A 25,897-nucleotide genomic window follows, 5' to 3' on the forward strand; every position below is an offset into this window, starting at 1 on the left:
CGGGTCAGGCAGCATCTGTGGAGGGAAATGAACAGTCGACGATTCACGCTGAAGTGCATCATCTGGGCTGATGTTTTAAACCCATGCCCTCTAGTCATCAACCACCTGTCAATGGAAACTATTGCCTCTCAATTTCAAAATAATTGTGGGTTTTGGAAAGGAGAACGAGTCTACAGGCTTCATTATTGGTATTGGTATTGGAATTGGTTTATTATTGTCACTTGTACTGAGGTACAGTGAAAAACTTGTCTTGCATACCAATCGTACAGATCAATACATTACACAGTGCAGTTACGTTGAGTTAGTACAGAATGCATTGATGTAGTACAGGTAAAAACAATAACAGTGCAGAGGAAAGTGTCACAGCTACAGAGAAAGTGCAGTGCAATAAGGTGCAAGGTCACAACAAGGTAGATCGTGAGGTCAGAGTCCATCTCATCATATAAGGGAACCATTCAATAGTCTTATGACAGTGGGATAGAAGCTGTCCTTAAGTCTGGTGGTATGTGCCCTCAGGCTCCTGTATCTTCTACCCGATGGAAAAGGAGAGAAGAGAGAATGACCCGGGTGGGTGGGGTCTTCGATTACGCTGGCTGCTTCACCAAGACAACGAGAGGTGAAGACAGAGTCAATGGAGCAGCTCCTCCTGACTATCGACCCGTGTTGAAGCACTGAGGCTGGTGCCTCGGTTTAGGATTCAAAGCTTCAATGGTTTGTTGATGTTGGAGGGGAATTTGTTATCCCAAGGCAGGACCGTGAGATGGTGTCCCCAGGTTACTCCCAAGTGGAGTGCTGCAAGGCTGGACCCTGGCAAAACATAGCTGGGAGGCAGAACTCCTGCTTCATGTCACGTCGATGGCTTGGCTGGTGAGCACCACTTTCAAGGAAGTGGCTTTGATCTACGTGTGGGCACTTGTTCCCTGCTGGTGCGTCCTCAGCTGCCACGCGCGGTGTGTAAACACTCCCCACCGACTGCACTTCCAGCAGCGCGCAACAGCCCGTCAGTACAACCATCCCTGAACCCGTAACCATGACAGCAAAGGCACGGCCGATGATTTATTTGCACTGCGTTGACAAGGCTTCACATCTTTCACTGTTACAGAAAAGGCATTTTTTAAAAGAATGTGCTGACAACAGTTTGTTTTTCAAGTCATGTCCCTTACCCAGCCCTGCGGATGAGATTCCCGTGACCTTCTGACCCCTGCTTCTGACCTGTCCACTTGTGCTCCTTTGTCCTCAGCCAGTGCTCCTGACCTTTCACCCAGCCTCCTGACCTTTCAACCAGCACATGACCTTTCACCCAGTACTCATGACCTTTCAACCAGCATGCCTGACCTTTCAACCAGCACCTCTTGACCTTTCAACTGGTGCCACATGAGCTTTCAACCAGTGCTCCTGACCTTTCAACCAGCAGCTCATGAGCTTTCAACTAGGGCCCCATGACCTTTCAACCAGCGTATGATCTTTCACCCAGCACTCCTGACCTTTCAACCAACACGCCTGACCTTTCAACTGGTGCCACATGACCTTTCGACCAGAATTCATGACCTTTCAACCAGCACCTCATGAGCTTTCAACCAGGGCCCCATGACCTTTTAACCAGCATGACTGACCTTTCAACCAGCATATGATCTTTCACCCAGCACTCCTGACCTTTCAACCAGCACACCTGACCTTTCAACCAGCAACCCATGACCTTTCAACCAACATGCCTGACCTTTCAACCATCACCTCACGACCTTTCAACCAGCATGCCTGACCTTTCAACCATCACCTCACGACCTTTCAACCAGCATGCCTGACCTTTCAACCAGTGTCTCATGAGCTTTCAACCAGTGCCCCATGACCTTTTAACCAGCACGTCTGACCTTTCAACCAGCAACTTCAGGACCTTTCAACCAGCACCCCATAACCTTTCAACCAGCACTCCTGACCTTTCAACCAGCATGCCTGACCTTTCAACTCCTGCTCCTGACCTTTCAGACAGTGCTCCAGATCTCCCAGCCAGCATCCCTGACCTCTGCACTCAGGGTCCTGACTTTTGAACCTGCATTCATTACCTGTCTACTTGTGCATCTGACCTTTCACCCAGAGCTTCTGACCTTCCACTAACATTCCTGGCCTATCCAATTGGGCCCCTGACCCATCAATTGGTGCTCCCAATCTTTCCCAACTGTGCATCTGGATCTCTTTGTTCCTGGTCCTCATTACTTGTCCTGGAATCCCAAACTACCAACCCACATTCCCGACACTTCGCCACGTCCAGTCGGGCCCGGTTGATGCGATCGCTCGGAATATCCATTCTCCATCCCCAGTACCAGATCCTGGCTGACTTCATTGCCACACAGTGAATGACATAGTCGACTCAGGGTCAGAGCGGGGAGTTCCAGCCCCTCTCGAGACACTGAGGCTGCCTCACCACTGCGGTGCCAAGGGAGCAGGGCACCTCCGCGGGTAACTGACCCTCCAATAAGATGTTAGATCGAGGCTCTCTGGTAGATGTGAACGGTGCCATCGAACTGTCCTGAAGAGCAGGCAAAACCTCGCTGGTGTCACCAAGGAGTTTACATGCTCCTCAAAGAATCTCAAACAAGGGGACACAGTTACAGATAAGATAGGATTTCTTTATCAGTCACACGTACATCGAAACACACAGTGAAATGCATCTTTTGCGTAGAGTGTTCTGGGGGCAGCCCGCAAGTGTCGCCACGCTTCCGGCGCCAACATAGCATGTCCACAACTTCTTAACCTGCACACCTTTGGAATGTGGGAGGAAACCGGAGCAACCATGGGAAACCCACGCAGACACGGGGAGAATGTACAAACTCCTTACAGACAGCGGCTGGAATTGAACCCGGGTCGCTGGTGCTGTAAGGTAAGGGGCCGGGCATTTAAAACCGAGGGTACGTTGGAACTCCTTGTCACGGAGGGAGGTGAATCTCTGGCGTTCTCTACCCCACACAGTTGTGGAGGCTGGATCGTGCGAAGGATTTAAAATGGAGGGAGATAATCTTTTGAAAAACTCGGGGAACTGTGGGCTCTCTGGTTCTGGCACAGGGAAGAGACGAGGCCTGCTGGGGCAGATCAGCCATGATCATACTGCATTGTTTGAGGGGCCGAGTGGCCTACTCCTGCTCCCATTTCCTATAGGTGGTGTTCATGGGAACTTGCTGTGCAGTTGGCTGCTGGAATGACTGCTCGGGGAATGCAGAAAATTGAGGCAGCTGTAAGGCTGCCTCTTGGCTGCAGAAAACTGCAACAGCTTCCAAAGGCACTTGGAGTATTGTGTTCAGTTCTGGTCGCCTCATTACAGGAAGGATGTGGAAGCTTTAGAGAGGGTGCAGAGGAGATTTACCAGGATGTTGCCTGGATTGGAGAACATGTCTTCTGAGGATAGGTTGAGCGAGCTGGGGCTTTTCTCTTCGGAAAGAAGGAGGGTGAGAGGTGACTTGATAGAGGTGCACAAGATGATAAGAGGCATAGATCGAGTGGACAGTCAGAGACTTTTTCCCAGGGCGACAATGGCTAACACGAGGGGGCATAATTTTAAGGTGATTGGAGGAAGGTATAAGGAGAATATCAGGGGTAAGTTTTTTACACAGAGAGAGGTGGCAGTGCCTGCAGAGGTGGTGAGGGCAGATACCTTAGGAACATATAAGAAACTCTTAGACACATGAAATGGTGGGCGCTGTGGGAGGGAAGGATTAGATAGATCTTAGAGCGGGATAAAATGTCGGCACAACATTGTGGGCCGAAGGGCCTGTACTGTGCTGTAGTGTTCTATGTTCTATGAAGGCAATGCTCGACCTGAGGCTGGATTAGAACTAAGTTGCATGGTTGGCCACAGTAACATCACATGCAACATTCCCCAGAGCTCATGAATTTACCATGACCTGCCGGCACTGGCGACACTCGCCCTGCTCCCTGCGCCTTGTTGACATCACCGTCACCACAGGAACCGCTACTGTTCATCACACTCCTGTTCCAAGCCTCGACCTGTCACTCGGCCGTGTTGAGGCCGGTCTCGTGGTTCTACTCCTCCCCTGTGTAATCCAGAGACCCTGGGCTGAAATATCCCCGGAACATGAGGTGAAAGTAGTTCGGAGACGTGAAGTGATCGGCAACCTGATCGTGTGAAACCGGCGTCAGTAACAGTGAAACGAAACACCCGGATGTAGATCAGTTTAGGAAGCTGGGTGGAGCGTTGACAGGTGGAATTTAATCCCGACAAGTTCCAGGTGATACATTTTGGAAAGTCAAATAGGGGTAGGACATGTACAGGAAATGGTAGGGGAGGGGAGGGGAGGCAAAACAACACATTTCATCACATAGGTCAGTGATAATAAACCAGATCCTGACTCACTAAGGAATGTTGATGAACAGAGAGACCGAGGGATCCAAGTCCATAGCTCCCTGAAAGTGGCAGCACAGGTGAAAAAGGCAGCTGGCGTGCTGGATTACAAGAGCTGGGATGTTAGAACATAGAACAGTACAGCACAGAACAGGCCCTTCAGCCCACAATGTTGTGCCGACATAGCTAATCCCTCCTACCTGCAGAATGCCCATATCCCTCTATTTTCCTCTCAATCATGAGCTTATCCAAGCCCCTCTGAAAAGGCCCCAGTGAATTTGCCTCCAACACCCTATCAGGCAATGCATTCCAGGCATCCACCACCCTCTCAGTAAAAAACGTACCCCTCATGTCTCCACTGATCCTGATCTCCCCTGAGCCTACCCCCCCCCACCTTAAACGCATGCCCTCTGTTACGCTGCAACGGTATGCAACGCAGGTTAGGCTGCACTTGGAGTACTGCGTGAAGTGCTGGTCGGCACACTACAGGAAGGAAGAGGGGTTGCACTGGAGACAGTGCAGAGGAGACCCACCAGGATGTCAGAGGACTTTCGTTGTGCGGGGGAGACTGGGGGGGGGGGGCGCTGAGCTTGTTTATACTGGCGTGAAGGAGGCAGAGGGGGCGACTTGACAGAGGTAAAAAAACATGGGGTAGATTTTTCCCATGGTAGAGGTTTAAGTGAGAGGAAGATAAGATTTCTTTATTAGTCACATGTACATCGAAACACCCAGTGAAATGCATCTTTTACATGGAATGTTCTGGGGGGCAGCCCGCAAGTGTCGCCACGCTTCTGGCGCCAACATAGCATGCCCACAACTTCCTAACCTGTACGTCTTTGGAACGTGGGAGGAAACCGGAGCACCCGAAGGAAACCCACGCAGACACGGGGAGAATGTACAAACTCCTTACAGACAGCGGCCGGAATTGAACCCGGGTCGCTGGCGCTGTAATAGCGTTATGCTAACCACTACACTACCGTGCCTGCCCTATAGGGGATTTTTATAGGATTTTTTATAGGGGATCCAAGGGGAAGGTTTTTTTACGGAGGAAGTGGTCGATATCTGGAATGCGCTGCCAGAGGAGGCAAGGCACTGAAGGGTACAGTCCTTGTGTGAGGGTACATGGGACTAGCACAGATGGGCTGAAAGGTCAGTGTGCTCACGGTGGGCCGAAGGGCCTGCTTCTGTGCCGTACAACTCTGTGACTCTATGAGTGACATAAAGTTCATCAGGCTCAGTAACAGTGGTGTACTGAGCACCAGACTCCGTTTCCCCATCCACCAAATCACATCCCTTCCACCATCACATGTCCTGCTCTACTGGACGTACCTCCTCCACAGTAACCCACGTCAGACGTGACTTCCACTGCTGAGGGCCCGGGGACGTTGGCGGTTTCTGGCCTTTCCCCCGGCCGGGTACCCAGCTGTGTCCCACGCAGTGCCAGCTGTGCGATGCATCACGGCCGCGTCATGTGTTGGTGCTGAGCTCAGGCTGCATTACTCATCGTCTGCTAGCGAGAACCATTCTGGTGTCCTCGTCCAGCCCGCTGAGGTTAGTGGTTCCACCAGCATTGCCAGCAACTGACCCCACACACTGACCACCCTTTCAGTTCTGCTGCACTTGCTGTTTTCCGTGTGTTCCCATTGCCTGGCGAATCAACACAGTCTGCTCTTCAATTGCCTTCTGTGACGGCTGTCCAGACCTGAACACAAGGCTCAGACTGTGCATTGCCCGACGTTCTGCACACATTCACCATCTCCCCTTCGCCTTGTACTTCATGTTCTGCCAAAAAAAACAAGTGTTCCCTGGCTTTTACATGGCTTTGTCTCACTGCACTCGCGGGTTCGGAGAGTTTTGTACTTAGATCTCCGTCCTCAGGCACTCCAACTAAACGCTGGCCCTTGGCTGTTCCCTTCTCCCTACCTTCAGCATCCTCAACCTCACTGTTGAGTCCAAATGGCGCTCGTTCCATTAGGAATGATCTCTCACTTCCAGGGGTTGCTTCCAACGTGAAACAGGACCTGCCACTGAGATCTTTCCCGCTCATCCGCACCAGTCCCCGACTCTCACACGGCACAAGAAAGGCCCTTTGGCCCATTCCGTCTATCCAGTGCGCACCCATATTCATCCAGTGGCCTGCACTTGATCTGCAACCCTCCATTCCTTGGCAATCAAAGAACTCCTCTACATACTTAAAACTTTAATAACAACTTCTAAAAACTTTATTTATACAGTACAGTAACAGGCTCTCCCAGCCCAATGAGCCCGCGTCGCTCAATTACACCTACTAACCCGTACGTCTTTGGAATGTGGGAGGAAACCAGAGCACCCGGAGGAAACCCACGCAGTCACAGGGAGAACATGCAAACTCTTTACAGACAGCGGTGGGAATTGGACCGCGATCGTTGCGTTTGTAATAGCGTTACGCTAACCGCTACACTACCATGCTGTCCTGCCTTCTTAAGTGTTGTGGGAGTACCTGTCTCCACCACTCCCTCGGGCAGTGAGTTCCAGGTTCCAGCCACCCTCTGAGTGAAAGAGTTCTTCCTCAGATTCCTTCAAGATGTCTTACCCCTCACCCCAAATCTTAGTTTTAGACACCGCTCGAAACCCGCCACAAGAAAGTACTCGTAGTTTGCTGAGGCCAAGTCACGCATTCACACACCAACAAACCAGGCGCGGGAGCAGCACTGTCTCCTGTCTCACAGTCCTCCACAAGGAGAGTTGTGGACATAGCTCAGAACATCGTGGAAACCAGCCTCCCCTCCATGGACTCTGTCTACACTTCCCGCTGCCCCGGTAAAGCAGCCAGCATAGTCAAAGACCCCACCCACCCCGGACATTCTCTCTTCTCCCCCCTCCCATCAGGCAGAAGATACAAAAGCCTGAAAGCATGTAACACCAGGCTCAAGGACAGCTTCTATCCCGCTGTTATAAGACTATTGACTGACCTCTTGCACAATAAGATGGACTCTTGACCTCACAATCTACCTTGTCATGGCCCTTGCACCTTATTGTCTGCCTGCACTGCACTGTCTCTGTAACTGGAACACTTTATTCCGCATTCTGTTATTGCTTTTCCCTTGTACTACCTCAACGTACTTATGCGATGAAATGATCTGTATGGACGTCATGCAAAACAAAGCGTTTCACTGTACCTCGGTACACGTGACAACAATAAACCAAGTTACCAAATACGGGAACTGCCCAAGTCTCATTGTCAATCTGCTGATGTTGAAAGAATCCTGTCAGAACATTCTTGGCACTAAGTGGAGAAAACTTGAGGTGGGAATAAAATAATGAAAGCAAAGCTCTAATTGTTATTTACAATGCAACGTTACTAATCACGGCGTGGGAATAGGAGGAGGCCTTTCTTTCTGTAGAACTTGTTCAGGTGGATGAGATCATGAGGTTCTCTGTACCTGAGCTCTGCCCTGGCTCTGTGACCTTACTCAACTCCCCCGAATGACAATCTATCACTCAGAGCTTTTCAGATTGGCCCCAGCCTCAGCAGTTCTTCCGCTGAGAGAGCTCCAGAGCTGCATTACTCTTTGTGTGAAGGAATGCTTCCTGACAGTGTGTATCTTGCTCTAAATAAGGATAATGTCACGGCAGGTTTGAAGGAGTGACTCATCGGGGCTGAAGTAACACAGGCAATCAATGCTGGCGGTGGCATGCAGCTTAATCTCCCTCCCTCCCTCCCTCCCGTGACTCAGCTCACTAACTCCTCCAGTCTGACTGCCCGGTTATGTCACCAGCCCGCATTGTTTTTCCAAAGTATGATCAGAGGTTCTCGGCAACAAAAAAAAGAGAGAGGAAAGTAACAATTCGTGCTCAGGATGTGGGTGCCGCTTGGAAGTGCAGTATTTACTGTCTGTCCGTAATTGCCCCTGCGGTTCTAAACCGTCTCCCTGAACCGCTGCAGGATTTACAGCCATAGATTCATAGAGTTATACAGCATGGAAACAGGCCCTTCTGCCCAACTTGTCCATGCTGGCCAGTGTGCCTACCTGAGCCAGTCCCATTTGCCTGCATTTGGCCCGTATCCTCCAAACCTTTCCTCATAGAATCATAGAATCTTAGAACAGTACAGCACAATATAGGCCCTTTGGCCCACTATGTTGCGCCAACCTTTAAACCTCACCTAAGACTATCTATCCCCTTCCTCCCACATATCCCTCTATTTTAAATTCCTCCATATGCCTATCTAGTAATCTCTTGAATTTGACCAATGTACCTGCCTCCACCACCACCCCAAGGCAGCGCATTCCATGCCCCAACCACTCTCTGGGTAAAAAACCTCCCTCTGATATCTCCCTTGAACTTCCCACCCATTACTTTAAAGCCATGCCCTCTTGTATTGAGCATCGGTGCCCTGGGAAAGAGGTGCTGGCTGTCCACTCTATCCATTCCTCTTAATATCTTGTACACCTCTATCATGTCTCATCTCATCGTCCTTCTCTCCAATGAGTAAAGCCCCAGCTCCCTTAGTCTCTCCTCATAATCCATACTCTCCAATCCAGGCAGCATCCTGGTAAATCTCCTCTGCACCCTTTCCAACACTTCCATATCCTTCCTATAATGAGGCGACCAGAACTGGACACAGTACTCTAAGTGTACTGTGCCCTATATTGTACTGTTCCTATCCATGAACCTGTCCAAATGCCTTTTAACCGTTGTAATTGTGCCCAGCTCTACCTTTTTTCTGGCAGCTCGTTCCACATACCCACCTCATTCCCCCTGTGTGAAAAGGTTGCTCCTCAGGTCCCCTTTAAATCTTTCCCCTCTCATATTAAACCCATGCTTTCTAGTTTTAGACCCCCCTACCCCGGGATAAAGACTGTCACCATCCACTTTATCTCTGCCCCTCATGATTTTCTAAACCTCAGTGAAGTCACCCCTCGGCCTCCTTCGACAGTCCCAGCCTATCCAGTCCCTCCTTATAACCCAAATCCTCCAGTCCCAGTAACATCCTCGAGAATCTTTTCTGCATCCTTTCCACCTTAATCACACTCTTGCTCTGGCTTGGCAGCCAGAACTGCCCACGATACTCCAAGTGTGGCCTCACCAACGGTTGTAGGGCTGTAGACTCAGAGACAATGAAGAAGCAGGGATACACTTCCAGGTCAGGACAGAGTGCAGCTTTGAGGAGATGACGTGGGTGTCGGCAAATTTTCCCTTTAATTCTTCTCTTGGGGGCATCTGCAAAGGCCCAGAGGTTGGGCTGGGGGCATTTGGATGGGCATCGCTTGGGCACTGGAGTCTTGCTGAGCAAGTGACCTTTAACCTTCCTCTGTATCCCTGGGTGACACCAGTACACAACCTTTCTTATTAAAGCATTCCATCAACTCCCTGACTCTCAGTCAGTGTCGGTCAGCTGCCAGCTTTCACGATCAGTGTGGACAGACCTGCGCGGCTGGGGAAGGCCGAGGGCTGGGTCAGGGTCAGACCTCACAATGCCAGTGGCAGCACTCTCCCTTCGGTATCACAGGACCAAGTTCCACTTCAGAGACCTGAGTGCTGAGATCTGGGGAGTACCGTGGGAGTCCTGCACTGTTGGGGTGAGACAGCCATTGGAGGTTAAAGATCCTGTGGTTGTATCTTGAAGAGGAGAGGAACTTCCCCCTGGGGGCCCAGCCACTACTCACCCCTCCATCAATATCACTAACGGCGGGTTGTTTTACTGCTGGAGGCACTCAGTAGGTCAGACCTGAAACGTTGACTGTCTCTGTCTCCACGGACGCTGCCCAACTTGCTGAGTGTTTTCAGCTTTTCTCTCTGGATTTTGTTTTCAGATTTCCAGCACCTGCAGTATTTTGTCTGGGTTTACCTTTATCTTGTTGGAGTCGGTGGGATCTTGCTGTGCCACGGATCAGCTGCAGCGGCGGAGGCAGAGTTCGGTGGTCTGCTACGGACTGGACATTTGCCTTTGCCAGAGTCTTCCCCTCCAAGGGCCACAGGTCACAGGCATGGTCTGTGGGGTCACAGGTATGGACTGTGGGTCAGGTATGGACTGTGGGGTCACAGGCATGGACTGAGGTCACAGGTATGAACTGTGGGGTCAGGTACGGGCTGTCAGGTACACAGGTATGGACTGAGGTCACAGGTATGGACTGTGGGGTCAGGTACGGGCTGTGGGGTTCACAGGTATGGACTGAGGTCACAGGTATGGACTGTGGGGTCAGGTATGGGCTGTCAGGTCACAGGTATGGACTGAGGTCACAGGTATGGACTGTGGGGTCAGGTACGGGCTGTGGGGTCACAGGCATCGGACTGAGGTCACAGGTATGGACTGTGGGGTCAGGTACGGGCTGTGGGGTCACAGGTATGGACTGAGGTCACAGGTATGGACTGGTGGGGTCAGGTACGGGCTGTGGGGTCACAGGCATGGACTGAGGTCACAGTATTGGACTGTGGGGTCAGGTACGGGCTGTGGGGGGTCACAGGTATGGACTGAGGTCACAGGTATGGACTGTGGGGTCAGGTACGGGCTGTGGGGTCACAGGTATGGACTGAGGTCACAGGTATGGACTGGTGGGGTCAGGTACGGGCTGTGGGTCACAGGTATGGACTGAGGTCCACAGGTATGGACTGTGGGGTCAGTACGGGCTGTGGGGTCACAGTATGGTCTGTGGGGTCACAGGTATGGACTGTTGGGGTCAGGTATGGGCTGTGGGGTCACAGATATGGACTATGATGTCACAGGTATGGACTATGATGTCACAGGCATGGACTGTGAGGTCACAGATATGGGCTGTGAGGTCACAAACATGGGCAGTCCAATCCCCACTCCCCTCAACTCCTCTGTGGCTCACCATGGCAACTGTACATAACCTTGGTGTGCGAAGTGTCAGTTATGGGTGCAACCAGCTCCACGGCAGTGGGAGGGCCGGTCAGCGAACCCGTGGTGTGCGGCCGCAGGGTTGGTCAGGGCGGCGCGGAGGTGGACGGTCAGGGTGACTGGGTGAGCTTGCAGAGAGGCTGAGTCACCCTCACCCACGAGGACTGGTGCAGTGGGAGCACAGCGGGTGAGAGGCAGCAAGAGCTGTTGTCTCGCAAACCCATTGCTCGACCTGGTGGAATGGATCACACACCCATTCACACACAAGAGAAACCGAGAGGTGTGTCAGAAAGTATTACATTTCACATCTCGTGAGTACAAAGGGACTTTTCATTTCATCCTTGCTCTGACTGGTGAAAGGAGAATCACATTCCACTGTGTTTAGTGTTTGGATTCAACATCCCTTAAGGAGCATTTCTTTCAGATGTAAGATAAAACCCACCGGCCCTCTCAGGAGGACATAAAAGATACCGTGCTTGTTTCAAGGAATTGTCCCTGAAGTCCATCCCGTCAGTACAGACAAGATTATCTGGTGTCTAATCCATTGTGTTGTGCCAATGTTGCTTCCCTGGGAAACTGCTGTGTTCTGTGCATTGCAGTGGTGGGATGGACCTTGGTCCCAACATCTCATCCACCAGCAGCGCAGCACTGTCCCAGGAACAGTTGGCCTTGAGGTCATGCACGGGTCTCTGGTGAGGGGTGTGTCCGCCTTTGAGCTCTGCCACACACTCAGGGTCCAGTGAGTGCATGTGAGTGCTCACTCCTTGATTCCTATTTGCTTGCAATGAAATAAGTAGAGTTATAAAAAGAAAGTGGTGACCCTTTTCCAAATAAGATGCATGTGGAAATAGGCAGTGTACTGCCAGTCCCAGGGGAGTGGTAATGTTGCCTGATTTGTAATGTGGGGACCTTCACTTTATAACCTCGACAGGCTGAACCCAGGTTCCCAACCTAGTGGCTGGATGTTCGACCCAGACCGGCGATGACCTGACACTGTGGATCGGGTTTGGCTTGGGTGTGAGTTTCTGTTTTTACTGCGGGCCAGGTTACACTTTATTCAAGTTGGGATGGTTTACTTGATATTCCACACTCAGTATCTGATTCTTCATGCCCCAACCGTGTTTGTGAGCGTTATTCATTCTGTGATAGTTGGTTTCTGGAAGAGGTGGGCACACAGACCATCATAAGTATCTGGGCTTGGTTGGTGTTTGGAATGGGCAGCCGGTTTGCCTCAGGTTGGCCTTGGTTGGGTCAGGATTGGCTTGGCTGTGGCCAAGTTGGGTTGGTGTTGGTGGGGATCAAGTCGGGTTCAGATTGGCTATGGCTGGATTGGACTCAGATTGGCTGTGGCCAGGTCAGGTTTCGATTGGCTGCAGTCAGGTCAGGTTTGGATTGGCTGTAGTTGGGTTTGGATTGGCTGTGGTCAGGTTAAGTTTGGATTGGTTGTGGTCAGGTCAAGTTTGGATTGGCTGTGATTGGGCCAGGTTTGGATTAGCTGTGATTGGGCCAGGTTTGGATTGACTGTGATCAGGCCAGGTTTGGATTGGCTGTGGTTAGGTCAGGTTTGGATTGGTTGTGGTCAGGTGAAGCTTGGACTGGTTGTGGTCAGGGAAGGTTTGGTTGGTTGTGGTTGGGTCAGCTTTTAATTTTAATCTGTGCAGACTCTAAATAAAACCATGAAACTGTCAGATTATTGTAGAAGTCCACCTGCTCCCTGATGTCCTCGAGGGAATGAAATCCACCATCCTTACCCAGCTGGGGCCTACGTGTGACTCCAGTCCCACACCAACACGATGGGTTCTCAATGGCCAGTGAACCGTTTGGTCTGGTCATCGCCACCTTGACACAAGGCCTCGCCGGAATGAATATTAAAAATTCGTGGAAGGAAGGATCAAGTTAGCCCATGAAAGGAAGGAGCCCTCCACTTGAATTCTGTCCTGTCCTTCCTCTTGTCGCTCAGCCACTTACTTACAGCTGTTGCTGATTTTTTTCGCGGTTAGTTTGATTGGGAACGTTGCAATTCCTGGGAAAAGTTTCCTCAGTGCCAAGGAATGTTTGCACAGCCTCTCCATGGCAACCGGCCTGCCTGTCGTTCTATTTCAGTGGTCAGGTTGGAGGCCGGGCCTGCTGCTTCACACTGCATCACCGTGACAACTGAATCGAAATGTCTTCTTGCAAGGCGGATCAGTGGGTTCTGGAAGGCCCTGTGGACAGCCTGTCTCAGGTGGTCATTCCCAGAACATCTCCGGCATTCCGTCAGGACCAGCCGGCCTTTCGTAATCCGGCCGCCTTTTATTTTCTGCCCCATCCCCCACTTCCTCTGCTTCATTCCCGAAACACGTAAAATAATAACCGGCATTGTGTTCGGAACAACATTGCATTATGTGTTCAGTTTATCAAAGGATCTAAGGTGCAGTGGTTCTGTCACCCACGGGATTAAAGCCAGGGGTTCAAATGAACACAGTTTTAGACAGGACTGGACATGAGAGAATGTGCCGGGGTCTCTGCTCTGTAACAGCAGGATGGGGTGACCTGATGGTGACTGGTGGAGTGGATGTGGAGAATGGCCACAAATATGGGAAAAAGGCAATGAATGTGATCAGGAATTAAATTTTACTGCGGAGAGAGTGGTGAGCACGTGAAGCCGTCACATCAGGGAGGGGCCACGGCAGTCAGTAGGCACGCAGTTAAGGGGAAGGTGGATGCATATTCAAGAGATATGTTGAGCGGTTGAGTTAAAAAGGAAAGGAAATAGGCTGAGGTGGAGGATAAACCAGTTGGGCCGAATGGGCTGCTTTTGAGCTGTGATTCTGTTCACTGTGAGGTTAATAAAACACTCTGGGGTATTAGACCGTGCAGTCCCACTCTGATGCTGTGACATCACCGGTGGGCGATGTTGTGATGTAACTAATGGTGCTGTGACATCACCTGCTATTGTCACTGTGATGTAATGATGCTGTGACATCACCAGTTTTTAGCCTGGTGATGTAATGTGATTGTGACATCACCAGTTATTAACATGTGATGTAATGATGCTGTGACATCACCAGTTGTTGACATTGTGAAGTAATGGTGCTATGACATCACCAGCTGTTGAGGCACCTACACACACCTCCCCCCCCACCAAGTCCTGGGCACCTACACATCCCCTCAGAGCTGGGCACCTACACACCCCCCCCTAGTCCTGGGCACCTACACACACCACCCCCCACCCCAGTCCTGGGTACCTACACACCACCCCCCCAGTCCTGGGCACCTACACATCCCCCCCCCAAGTCCTGGGCACCTACACACCACCCCCCCACCTCCCCCCCCCCCCAGTCCTGGGCACCCACACGTTCCCTCAGTCCTGGGCACCCACCCACCCCCACAGTCCTGGGCACCTACACACCTCCCCCCAAGTCCTGGGCACCTACACACCACCACCATCTCCCCCAACCCGCCCCCAGTGCAGGGCACCCACACATCCCCTAATTTAATCACATCACCACAGTCGGTTTCATTACCAGTTGCTGTGGCCGGAACCTCTGGATCCCCTCCCCGCAGCCCTGAACCCTCCACCAGCACAGCTCCACGTTGCTCTTCAAAACCTGTCTCGTTGACCAACCCATCAATCCAAGTCGTGGGTTGAATGGATTCGGTGAGACGTGAACTAAATTCGTGCTTCAATGTTTTGGTGAGTTGAGCTTGCTGCAAGGGACCCAGCGAGTCGACAACTGGAGGCAGCACCCAAGGTCCTGTCCATCGCCTAGCTCAGGGCTATCAAAGGGCAGGAGGTGGCCTGGCAGTTCTGATGAAGGGCCCCACACCCGAAACGTTACCCGTTTCTCTCTCCACGGACGCCGCCTGATCTGCTGGGGTTTTGTCCCCAGCGTTCTCTGTCTTCTCTGTTTTACACATCTCTAGTTCCCAGCACAGCCTCGGCTGCTCCCTTTTCACAGAGAGAGGACGGAGCATTGAAGGAGGCCATTCTGCCCACACTGCTCATCCTCCACACCAGCCTCCTCCCACACTCTCCGAATTCCCTCCAATCCTTGAACCCCAGGCACGCCCTTGCCCTTGCCTCACCACTTCCCTGGGTTGAGCTCCACACCCTCACTGCCCTCCAGGTAGAGACCTAGTCTGGAATCCCCAATTGCATTTATCAGTGAGCCCTTGTGTGTGTGGTGGGAGCGTGGTCCCAGCTTCCTCTCCCCCCAGGACTGGCCCTGGACCCCAGCCCAGCCTTGGCTCAGTGAGTGGGAATTCCTTCTCTAGAGACCGGTGTGTACAACTTAAGCAGCATTTATTTCAGGGTGCAGACACAGGGAAGACTGTGGTGAGTCCAGGTGACGGGGAGGGGGGGGGGTGGGACGGTAGGTGGGTGGGGGAGGAGGGATGAAAGGGGGTGATGTGAGAGGTGACAGGTAGAAGAGGCCAAGGGCTGAAGAAGAAGGAATCCAGTAGGGGAGGGCAGTGGACCATGGAATAAGGGGAGGGAGGTTGGCAGGTCACGAGGGCAAGGGAGGGGAAAGAGAAGGGGTGGGGGGGCCACAGGAATGAAGGAAAATAGAGGGGAGGGGTTACCGGAAGTTAGAGAAAACAAAGTTGATGCTGTCAGGTTGGAGACTCCGGAGACGGAACGTGGGGTGTTGCTTCTCCAACCTGGGTCTGATACACATCTCCCAGTTGTATTTTCAAGCAACAACAACCTCCAGCCAGCGATGGTCAAAACTGAGCAGTCGCCAGATAAGATAAGATAAGATAAGACATCTTTATTAGTCACATGTACATCGAAACACACAGGGAAATGCGTCTTTTTGCGTAGAGTGTGCTGGGGGCAGCCCGCAAGTGTCGCCTCGCTTCCAGCGCCAACATAGCATGCCCACAACTTCCTAACCCGTACGTCTTTGGAATGTGGGAGGAAACCGGAGCACCCGGAGGAAACCCATGCAGACACGGGGAGAACGTACAAACTCCTCACAGACAGCGGCGGGAATTGAACCCGGGTCGCTGGCGCTGTAATAGCGTTACGCTAACCGCCGCACTACATTGCCTGTCTTCAGTGACCTGGGCTGGAGGTTGGAGAAGGTCGGTGCCTTTAACTGGACCAACCAGATGAGCACTGTGCTGGGGCAGTGGGGGAGACTCACCTCCCCACAGCCCGAAGCCCCTCCACCATCTTTGGGGGCTCAGCCAGGAGTGCGCTGGAGCAGCTTCCACTCGCCTGGATGAGTGCAGCTCCAGCAACAGTCTGCGCCGTCCAGGACAAAGCGGCCTGCGTGATCGGTCGCCCATCCTCACCCGAAACATTCCTCCCACCACCGCTCCCTGGGTACAGCGTGTCCCAAACACAGATTCCACCGGAGCAATGCACCGAGGTCCCTCCTGCAGCAAGTCCTCAACCACTTGGAGGCACAAGGGCAAAAGGGGCATGGGAAGACCCTCGTCTCCAAGCAACACACCGTCCTGACCAGGTTTATTGCTGTTCTTTCATTGTCACCGGCTGAAGGGCCTGGATTGCCCGACAGTCCCAGAGTGCATCCAAAGTCATAGAGTCAGAGTCAAGGTTGAGTTTATTGTCACGTGCACAAGTCCGTGTGTGCACGGGTGCAATGAAAAACTTACCTGCAGCAGCATCACAGGCTCACAGCATCAGATAAGCAGCATTCACAAGAAAAACATAAATTAAGCATAAATTATACATTATTTTTACAAGAAAAGACAATTGGAACAAAAAAACAAATTTCATTTTAGTGCAAAGTGATCATTGTGCTGCTAAACCGTCATGATTGGTATTGATATTGGTTTATTATTGTCACTTGTACCGAGCTACGGTGAAAAACCTGTCTTGCACACCAATCGTACAGGTCAATTCATTACACAGTGCATTGAGGTAGTACAGGGTAAAAACAATAACAGAATGCAGAGTAAAGTGTCGCAGATACAGAGGAAATAGAAGGAAGTGATTAGGGTTGTGCCGGTTGGTTCAAGAACCAAATGGTTGAAGGGAAGTAGCTGTTCCTGAACCTGGTGGTGTGGGACTTCAGGCTCCTGTACCTCCTGCCCGATGGTCACTGTGAGAAGATGGCACGGCCTGGATGGTGGGGATCTTTGATGATGGATGTTGCCTTCTTGAGGCAGTGCCTCCTGTAGATAGTCCCGATGGTGGGGAGGGATGTGCCCGTGAAGTATCGGGCTGAGTCCACTACTCTCTGCAGCTTCTTATGTTCCTGTGCATTCCAATTGCTGACCCAGACCGTGATGCAACCAGTCAGGATACTTTCAACAGTACACCTGTAGAAGTTTGTTAGAGTGTTCGGTGACAAGCCAAACCTCCTTAACCTCCTAAGAAAGTAAAGACTCTGGCGCGCTTTCCTTGTGATTGCATCTATGTGCTGGGCCCAGGACAGGTCATCCGATATGTTAACGCCCAAGAATTTAAAGCTGCTGACTCTCTCCACCGCCGATCCCCCAATGTAGACTGACGCATGTTCACCCTCCTTCCCCTTCCTGAGGTCAACAATCAGCTCTTTAGTTTTCCGATGAGTTGGGGCATGGTGGCAGCTGAGTTACTGGACTGGAAGCCTCAGTTCCCAGGACACATCGATCAGTGGGGAACTCAGAGGCAGCAATTCCCTAAATGCGGAATATTAAAACAAAAGCTGTTCTCATTAAGAGACTATGCAACGACTGGATTGCTTCCATTATAGTTCACGTATGGCCTTCAGGGAGGGAAATCTGCCCTCGCTACCTGGTCTGGCTGACATGTGACTCCAGACCCACCAATGTGGTTGAATGTTAACAACCTCCTCAGGGCCATTTAGGGATATACAATAAATGCTGGCATCACCAGTGATGTCATCGTCCCATGGACTAAAGAAGTGCTGAGGCTCTTGCTTCCATTTCAGGCTTCCTAGAACAGCTGAGTTTAACCCCTCCAACACCAACAACTAGTCCCTTCCCAAGCTCTGATCATCTTTCCACCCGGGACATTCTCTCTTCTCTCCTCTTCCATCGGGTAGAAGATACAGGAGCCTGAGGGCACGTACCACCAGACTCAAGGACAGCTTCTACCCCACTGTGATAAGACTATTGAACGGTTCCCTTATACAATGAGATGGACTCTGACCTCACGATCTACCTTGTTGTGACCTTGCAGCTTATTGCACTGCACTTCCTCTGTAGCTGTGACACTTTACTCTGTACTGTTATTGTTTTTACCTGTACTACATCAATGCACTCTGTACTGACTCAATGTAACTGCACTGTGTAATGAATTGACCTGTACGATCGGTTTGTAAGACAAGCTTTTCACTGTACCTCGGTACAAGTGACAATAATAAACCAATACCAATACCTCACTGAAAGTGGTAGAGAGGTACAGCACAAGAACAGGCCATTCAGCCCATTGAGTCTGTGCTGACCATCAGCCACCCATTTACACTAATCTTATGTTCATCCCATTTTTAAAAATTCTCTCCCTATTCTCACCAACTCCCCCCAGATTCTACCCCTCACCTACACAACAGGGGGGCGATCTACAGCAGGCAATTGAACCTACCAGCCCGCACGTCCCTGGGATGTGGGAGGGAACCGGAGGAAACCCACGTGATCGCAGGGAGGACATGCCAACTCCACACACAGACAGCACTGGAGGTCAGGATCGAACCCTGGTCACTGGAGCTGGGACAAAGAGTTTCTTTGCTGGTGTAAGAGGTTCTATGAACCCTTCCTCTCCAGCCAAACCGTCGGTCACCTGCCCTGCTATCACCCGATTCTTAACCCTCTTTTGAATGCCCTCACTGCACTGAATGTTAATGGAGATCACTGGAGGTGTAGATCACCTTCCTCACACTGCGCCAGAGGGAGCGAGGCGAGGAGACCCTCGGCGCCAAAGGGGTTAAGTCTGTCTGAAAGGAAGCAGGATTGAATGTTGTTGCCAGAGTGCTGGTTTGGACCAGGGCGGTTTTCCTTCAAGCTAAACAAAAGCAAATTGTCCAGCCCTCAGATCTCTGAGCTCACTCCCACATCCAAACAAGAAATCCTGTTTTTGAAACAAAAACAAAACCGATACAAAAAGGAGTCATATGACACAGACTGACCGTTTTTTTAATGTATTTTGGCCACAAGCACTCCTGGCAGAGGCAGGGAAAAAACATGCCTTGTTTTCATTTCACCAGGAGCGAAGCCAAGAGAGAATGTTCCAGAAGAGAGAAACGGAATGATTGTACTCTGTGTGTGTGTGTGTGTGTGTGTGGTTGTGTTTGTGCCTATGTGTGTATTTTGTGTATGTGTGTATGCTTCTGTTTGTACATGCATGTGTGTGTGTGTGTCTGAGTGTGTGAGTGCATGTCTGTGTGTCTATGTGTGAGTGGGTGTGCTGTGTGTGTGTGTCTCAGTGTTTCTGTGTGTGTGTCTCAGTGTGTTTCTGTGTGTGTCTCAGTGTGTGTGTGTCTCAGTATGTGTCTGTGTGTGTGTCTCAATGTGTGTGTCTCAGTGTGTGTGTCTGTGTGTGTGTCTCAGTTTGTGTCTGTGTGTTTCAGTGTGTGCGTCCCTGTGTGTGTGCCTCAGTGTGTCTCAATATGTGTCTGTGTCTTTGTGTCTCAGTGTGTGTCTCAGTGTGTGTGTGTGTGTGTGTCTCAGTGTGTGTGTGTCTCAGTGTGTGTGTCTCAGTGTGTGTGTGTGTCTCAGTGTGTGTCTCAGTGTGTGTGTGTCTCAGTGTGTCCCCACGTGTGTGTGTCTCAGTGTGTCTCAGTGTGTCAGTGTGTGTCTGTGGGCTCAGCACTGACAGAAACAGAAACAGCTGCAGTCTCTGACTCCACACACACAGCTTCCTGCAAAAACAACTTCTCCCTCTCCCTCCGCTTCCCCGCCTTTAACCCCTCACTCACCACTACACCTCCCTCCCTCCAATCCACCCTCCTCTGAACCAGCCTGTGCACCCCAACCTCCTCATTCCCCTCTAACCCCTAATCTGTCATCGTTCCTTTAACCCTTTCCTGCCCCTTCCTTCCCCCTCCCTTCCCCGGCCCCAAGCCCTGACGGAGCCCACTCTGCTGAATCCAGTCAGGTTCCACCACCCGAGGGAGGGGTCCCAACCAGCCCTGGCACTCTGTCAGTGGTCCTGAGGGCAGGACGGAGGGAGAGGTCCCAACGAGGCCTGGCACTCTGTCAGTGGTCCCAGGGGCAGGACGGAGGGAGAGGTCCCAACGAGGCCTGGCACTCTGTCAGTGGTCCCGAGGGCAGGACAGAGGAGGGGTCAGCGTGTGCCCATTGGTTCTACCGTGCTGAAGGTAGCATCAGTTCCCAGAGTTTCCCTCTTTCCGTACAAACTCTTCCCAGGAAGATGAGGGGGCGTTTCCACAGACAGGGGTTCCTGGGACTCGGATCCCAAGAGTGGGGGTACAGACCAGGGTGGTAAAGGCCAAAGGGAGCTGGTGTGGGGCGGGTTCATCTGGGCTGAGAGCTACTGGAAGACCCCAAGAGGTGGGCTCCAAGGTTTCTCCCCCACCGACTCGGGCTAGTCCGGGAGTCACCTGACATTACCGATGGTGCGGGGGCGAGTCTGCCCTGGGTGGAGGTTGGGGGGAAGGGTGAGGGTGAGAGGGAGGGAGGGAGGGAGGGATACAGTGGGAGAAAGGGAGAGGGAGAGAAGGAGGGAGAGGGAGGGGAGGAAGAAACAGATAGGGAGAGAGGGAGAAACAGAGAGAGGGAGAGATACAGAGGGAAAGTGAGAGGTGAGGGAGAGAAAGAGGGGGAGGGAGGGGAGAGGGGGAGAAAGAGAGACAGGGAGAGAAGGGGAGAGAGAGAGAATGATAGGGAGAGAGAGGAAAGGAGGAGCGAGTGATAGGGAGAGAGTGAGAGAGAGGGAGGGGAGAGAGAGAATGTCCTGAGAGTGATTGAGGTGGGCAGTGAGCGGTGGGGAACCTTGAGCTGTAAGGGGAGGTGGGAAGGGAGGGCGCTTCAAAACCCAGCTGCGGATGGTGATACCACCGGCACTGTGGGCTAATGAGGGGACTGCGGAAACTGGGTAGTTGGAAAGAATCAGGTTCAGTGGGGGCTCAGCAATGGAGGAAAGGTGAGCTTTCAAGACCCAGATGCTGCTGAGACAAAAAACAGGACTTGCATCTCTATGGTGACTTTGAGGATATCCTAAAGCAGTTCCCAGTCAAGGTGTGCAGCCAAAGTTGTGGTGTGTAAAACCAAAGAGAACACATCGGAGGATGTTTCCCACAAAGGGACCAAATGGAGAAGGGAAGAAGGGAGGCGAAGAGAGGGCAGGATAGAAAGCAGAAGGCAGAGAGAGCACAGAACGGAACACGAAGGAGTTACATCGAGCAGGCAGGGCAGAGAAAGACAGAAGGAGAAAGAACAGCTGCAGAAGAGAGGGAAGGAGAGAGGGAGAGCAGGAAGAGAGAAGGGAAGGGAGTCGTTGGATCCGGCTCAGGGCTGTCGTTGGGTGCAGTTCCCACAGATGCTGTGGGATGAGCAATTCTGGCAGTGGTAACAAAGAGCCCAGTGTGGATGTCAGGATACAGGCGAGCTGGGGCTTGACTTGCCAGGGCTGAAACCAGATGCAGCTGTGTCCTGTGACCTTGCGTTCAGCTGGCTGGTGGTGAGCCAACAAACTGTGCACTGATTGGAGTGAAGCACCAGCACCAGCCCACTACACCCTGAGGGAGGGGTGGGGGGGGGAGTGGTCAGTGTCCACCTCAGATCGACTGGCCTTATCTTTAAGGTGGGCAGGACCATTGATGGGAGGTCCTGGATGGTGAAACACCTCGCAGCAGGAGCTTGAACATAACCCAGTTCAGACAGCCCGCTCGATTTGCACCCCATCCACCAGCTGAAACACTCCCTCCCTCTGCCAGGGGCACACAGTGGCTGCAGTGTGTATCACTGCCCTTTACCCACCCAGACTACTCTGACAGCACCTCCCAAACCCACCACCTCTACCACCAACAATCCAGTTTATTATCACTGACGTACTACATGAAATCTGTTGTTTTGCAGCAGCAGTACAGTGTAAAGGCATAACAATCTATAAATAAGTAGTGCAAAATAAAGGAATAACGAAATAGTGTTCATGGGTTCATGGACCGTTCAGAACTCTGATGGCAGAGGGGAAGAAGCTGTTCCTGAATCATTGAGTGTGGATCTTCAGGCTCCTGAACCTCCTCCCCGATGGTAGTAACGAGAAGAGGGCATGTCCTGGAAGGTCAAAGGAACACCGACACCTGCAGGTTCCCCTCTGGGCCACGCACCATGCTGATATGGAAATGTATCACCCAGTCCTTCATTGTCATTGGCTCTGAGTCTAGGAAAACCTTCTCTGTTTCCTGGGTTCATTGATTTTACCTGGAGTAGGTCATTTTGGACATTTTCAGATGAAGTCACTCCAAATACAAAACTGGATCAAATACAAAGTTGCTCTTCAGGTTCCTATTAAATCTTTCCCCTCTCACCTTAAACCCGTGCCTTCCAATTTGTGTGCAGTCACCCTTTCTATGCCCCTCATGATTTTATACACCTCTGTAAGATCACCCCTCATTCTCCTATGCTCCAATGAATAAAGTACCAGCCTGCCCAACCTCTCCCCATAGCTCAGTCCCTTGAGTCCCAGCAACATCCCCGTGAACCTTTTCTGAATGAAAAGCACGATGATGCTGGAGGAACTCCGCAGGCCAGGCAGCATCCGTGGAGAAAAGCAGGTCAATGTTTTGGGTCAGGACCCTTCTCCATGGACGCTGCCTGGCCTGCTGAGTTCCTCTAGCATCATCATGTTTTTCGTCTAGATTCCAGCATCTGCAGTCCTTTGTTTCTCGCGAATCTTTTCTGAATCCTTTCTGGCTTAATGGCATCTCTCCTACAGCAGGGCGACCAAAACTGAACACAATATTCCAAACGTGGCCTCACCAATGTCTGGTACAACTGCAACAAACATCCCAACTTCTGTACTCAGTGCCCTGACTGACGAAGGCCAGTGTAAAGGCCAATTGACCTAAGGGATGTTGGATCAGTCATGAATGGCGGACCTGTCTCAAGGGTCCTGATGGGCCACTGCTGACTATTTCTTATGCTCTTGATGGAATCTTGCTTAAAGATCTCAGACCCATGCAAATAGGCTGGGATTTCCGTGAGGATGTCCCCTCTGCAGATGTAAACGGAGGTGCACAGATCATCTGAACCCATCCTGTGATGTGTAATTTCTCTCAGTATTGCTCCATTGTTCGGAGATTACTGCAGCCATTTCCCCCTGTCTTGTTGAAGCTGGCAGACCTCCTGACTCCCCTGGTACACAGGACCTTACCCCTCGCACGTATCTAGATGACCAGAACTTGCATGTTGCTTTGAATGAACGTGAAAGCCATCCTCCTCTCCCCTGCTGCCTCTGTTTCCTACATAGCAGGTGTAGGTTGGCACTCTACGGGGAGTGTTTCTTTAAGACTGACACCCCTCTCTGGTTGCTATGCAGCAGAGTGTCAGGAGATGCACAAAACTGGGTGACATTCCACCAGAAATCACACAGATTCTGCTTCACTATTTGTTTCAGGTTGTGAACCACCCCAACACCATTTCAAACACCACTTTTGACAAATCCTTGTTTTTCTCCCCAGGGCTTCACTATCACCACGTTGTAACGTAGGTACAATCCAATTTCTAACCCAAGGGTGTTCAGGAACGCTCAGGAAAGGAAGAGAGAAGGGGGGGGGGCGCGGGAGTGGCAGTATTGATAAAGAAGCTTTACTTTCTTAGGAGGCTAAGGAGGTTCGGCTTGTCACTGAACACTAACAAACTTCTACAGATGTCCTGTTGAAAGTATCCTGACCGGTTGCATCCTGGTCTGGGTCGGCAATTTGAATGCGCAGGAACGTAAGAAGCTGCAGAGAGTAGTGGACTCAGCCCAATACATCACAGGCACATCCCTCCCCACCATCGGTAGTATCTACAAAAGGTGCTGCCTCAGGAAGGCAACATCCATCATCAAGGATCCCCACCGTCCGGGCTGTGCCATCTTCTCCCAGTGACCATCAGGCAGGAGGTACAGAAGCCTGAAGTCCCACACCACCAGGTTCAGGAACAGCTACTTCCCTTCAACCATTCGGTTCTTGAACCAATCAGCAAAATCCTAATCACTACCTCAGTACAGCAACACTATGGCCCTTTGATCACTTTGCACTAAAGTGGACTTTGTTGCTTTTTGTTCTAATTGTGTTCTTTCTTGTAAAATATTGTGTATAATTTATGTTTAATTTCTCGTGAATGCTGCTTATCTGATGCTGTGTGCCTGTGATGCTGCTGCAAGTAATTTTTTCATTGCACCTCTGCACACATGGACTTGTGCATCTGACAATAAACTCCAATTTTCAAATAGTGCAGTCTTGGAGAGATGGGATGTGGAGGTTAGATCACTGAGGTTATTCAGAGAAAAAGTCACTGTTTGAAAGATCAGGGAATTCAGAGCTACATGTGCTGGGCTAGATCAGCCATGATCATCTTGATTGGCTGGTTAGTGCAGGATTGGGTGGTGGGAGTGTAGAAACCAGGATTAGAAGAGATTTGCAAATGTCTTCTAGTCCTGGTTTCCACCCTCCCCCCACCCAATCTGGTTCCAAGGTAGCAAGTCCAGAACACTTTTGGGATGGAGTGATTGAGTTCGGGAAGGGAGAATGGGACCAGGACGAGGGAAGGGAGGTGAGGTTGGAATCAAGGTGGGGGGTTGGAGATCAGGGAGCAATGAGGAGGTATTTTCAGTGCAGGAGTTGGATGGTGCCCAAGGATGAAGGAGCTCTTTGGGTCTCCCAAGGGCCTGGTATCCCATTCCTGCTCCTGTTTCCTTGTGTGTTCTTCTGTGTGGAACACACAAGGACAGAATTTATTTGTTTGGAATTAAGATGCGATAGAGGCTCCATTACATGACTGGGACACTTTTACAGGCCACTGACTAGTGGGAAGGGTATAGAAGATCAAATTTTCAGGGAAGTTATAGGAACATGCAAAAACCATAGAGCGGTGATGATCGGGACTCCAGCTATTCAAATGTAGATTGAAACCGCAATAAAACTAGTTCAAAAAGAGGGGTAGTTCGGATGTGTTCAAGAGAACTTTCTTGATTAGTCCAGTTCTGGCCCAAAGAGGAGTGAAATGGACCAAGTGGAGCAACAATAGTGGGGAGCATTTAGGGAACAATGATCTTATTACAGGTTGAAACTCTCTGGTTTGGCATTTTGTGGTTCACCAACTCCTGTAGTTTGGTATGTTTTGAACCTGAAGTATAGATCAGACTAATGAAATAATTTTAACCAAAGTCTAACTAATATCTAAAAATAACTAAGATCTGTACTATTCTGCAGGAAATTAACCTACTTTTCTGATCTCAGCCAACAGCGTTACCAATTTACAGAAACTTTGGGTTACGGACAGTTCGCAGAAACCCAGGGAGTGTCTATAAAGAACAGTTCTGCTCAGAGGAAGATGATCAGGGGCATTTTCTGTGGTCTGGCACCAATCAAGGTGTCAGTCTAAAGAGTTTCAACTTGTATCGTAAAGTTTTGAAAAGCAATGGAAAAGATCAAAGTCAAAAGTCAATTGGAGAAGGGCCAGTTTCACAGAGATAAGGACAGATCTAGCCCAGGTAAATTAATAGATCTAGAACAGAACAATGGACAACCTTTAAGGAGGAAGTGGTTCAGGTACATTACCATGAGAGGGAAAGGCAGGGC

At 51.0% G+C, this 25,897-nt stretch overlaps 1 long non-coding RNA gene across 1 annotated transcript; it reads right to left on the minus strand.

Moving 5' to 3' along the window:
* Window positions 1-292: 292 nt before the first annotated feature.
* LOC127574988 (uncharacterized) lies at window positions 293-7,432 on the minus strand. The gene is made up of 3 exons (XR_007956989.1): window positions 7,303-7,432; window positions 5,681-6,133; window positions 293-1,093 (listed from the first exon to the last, which is right to left on the minus strand). It is a non-coding gene; the product is annotated as an uncharacterized LOC127574988 (long non-coding RNA).
* Between the last annotated feature and the right edge of the window lie 18,465 nt (window positions 7,433-25,897).

This window comes from Pristis pectinata, chromosome 10, assembly GCF_009764475.1.
Source record: "Pristis pectinata isolate sPriPec2 chromosome 10, sPriPec2.1.pri, whole genome shotgun sequence".
Lineage (NCBI taxonomy): Eukaryota > Metazoa > Chordata > Chondrichthyes > Rhinopristiformes > Pristidae > Pristis > Pristis pectinata.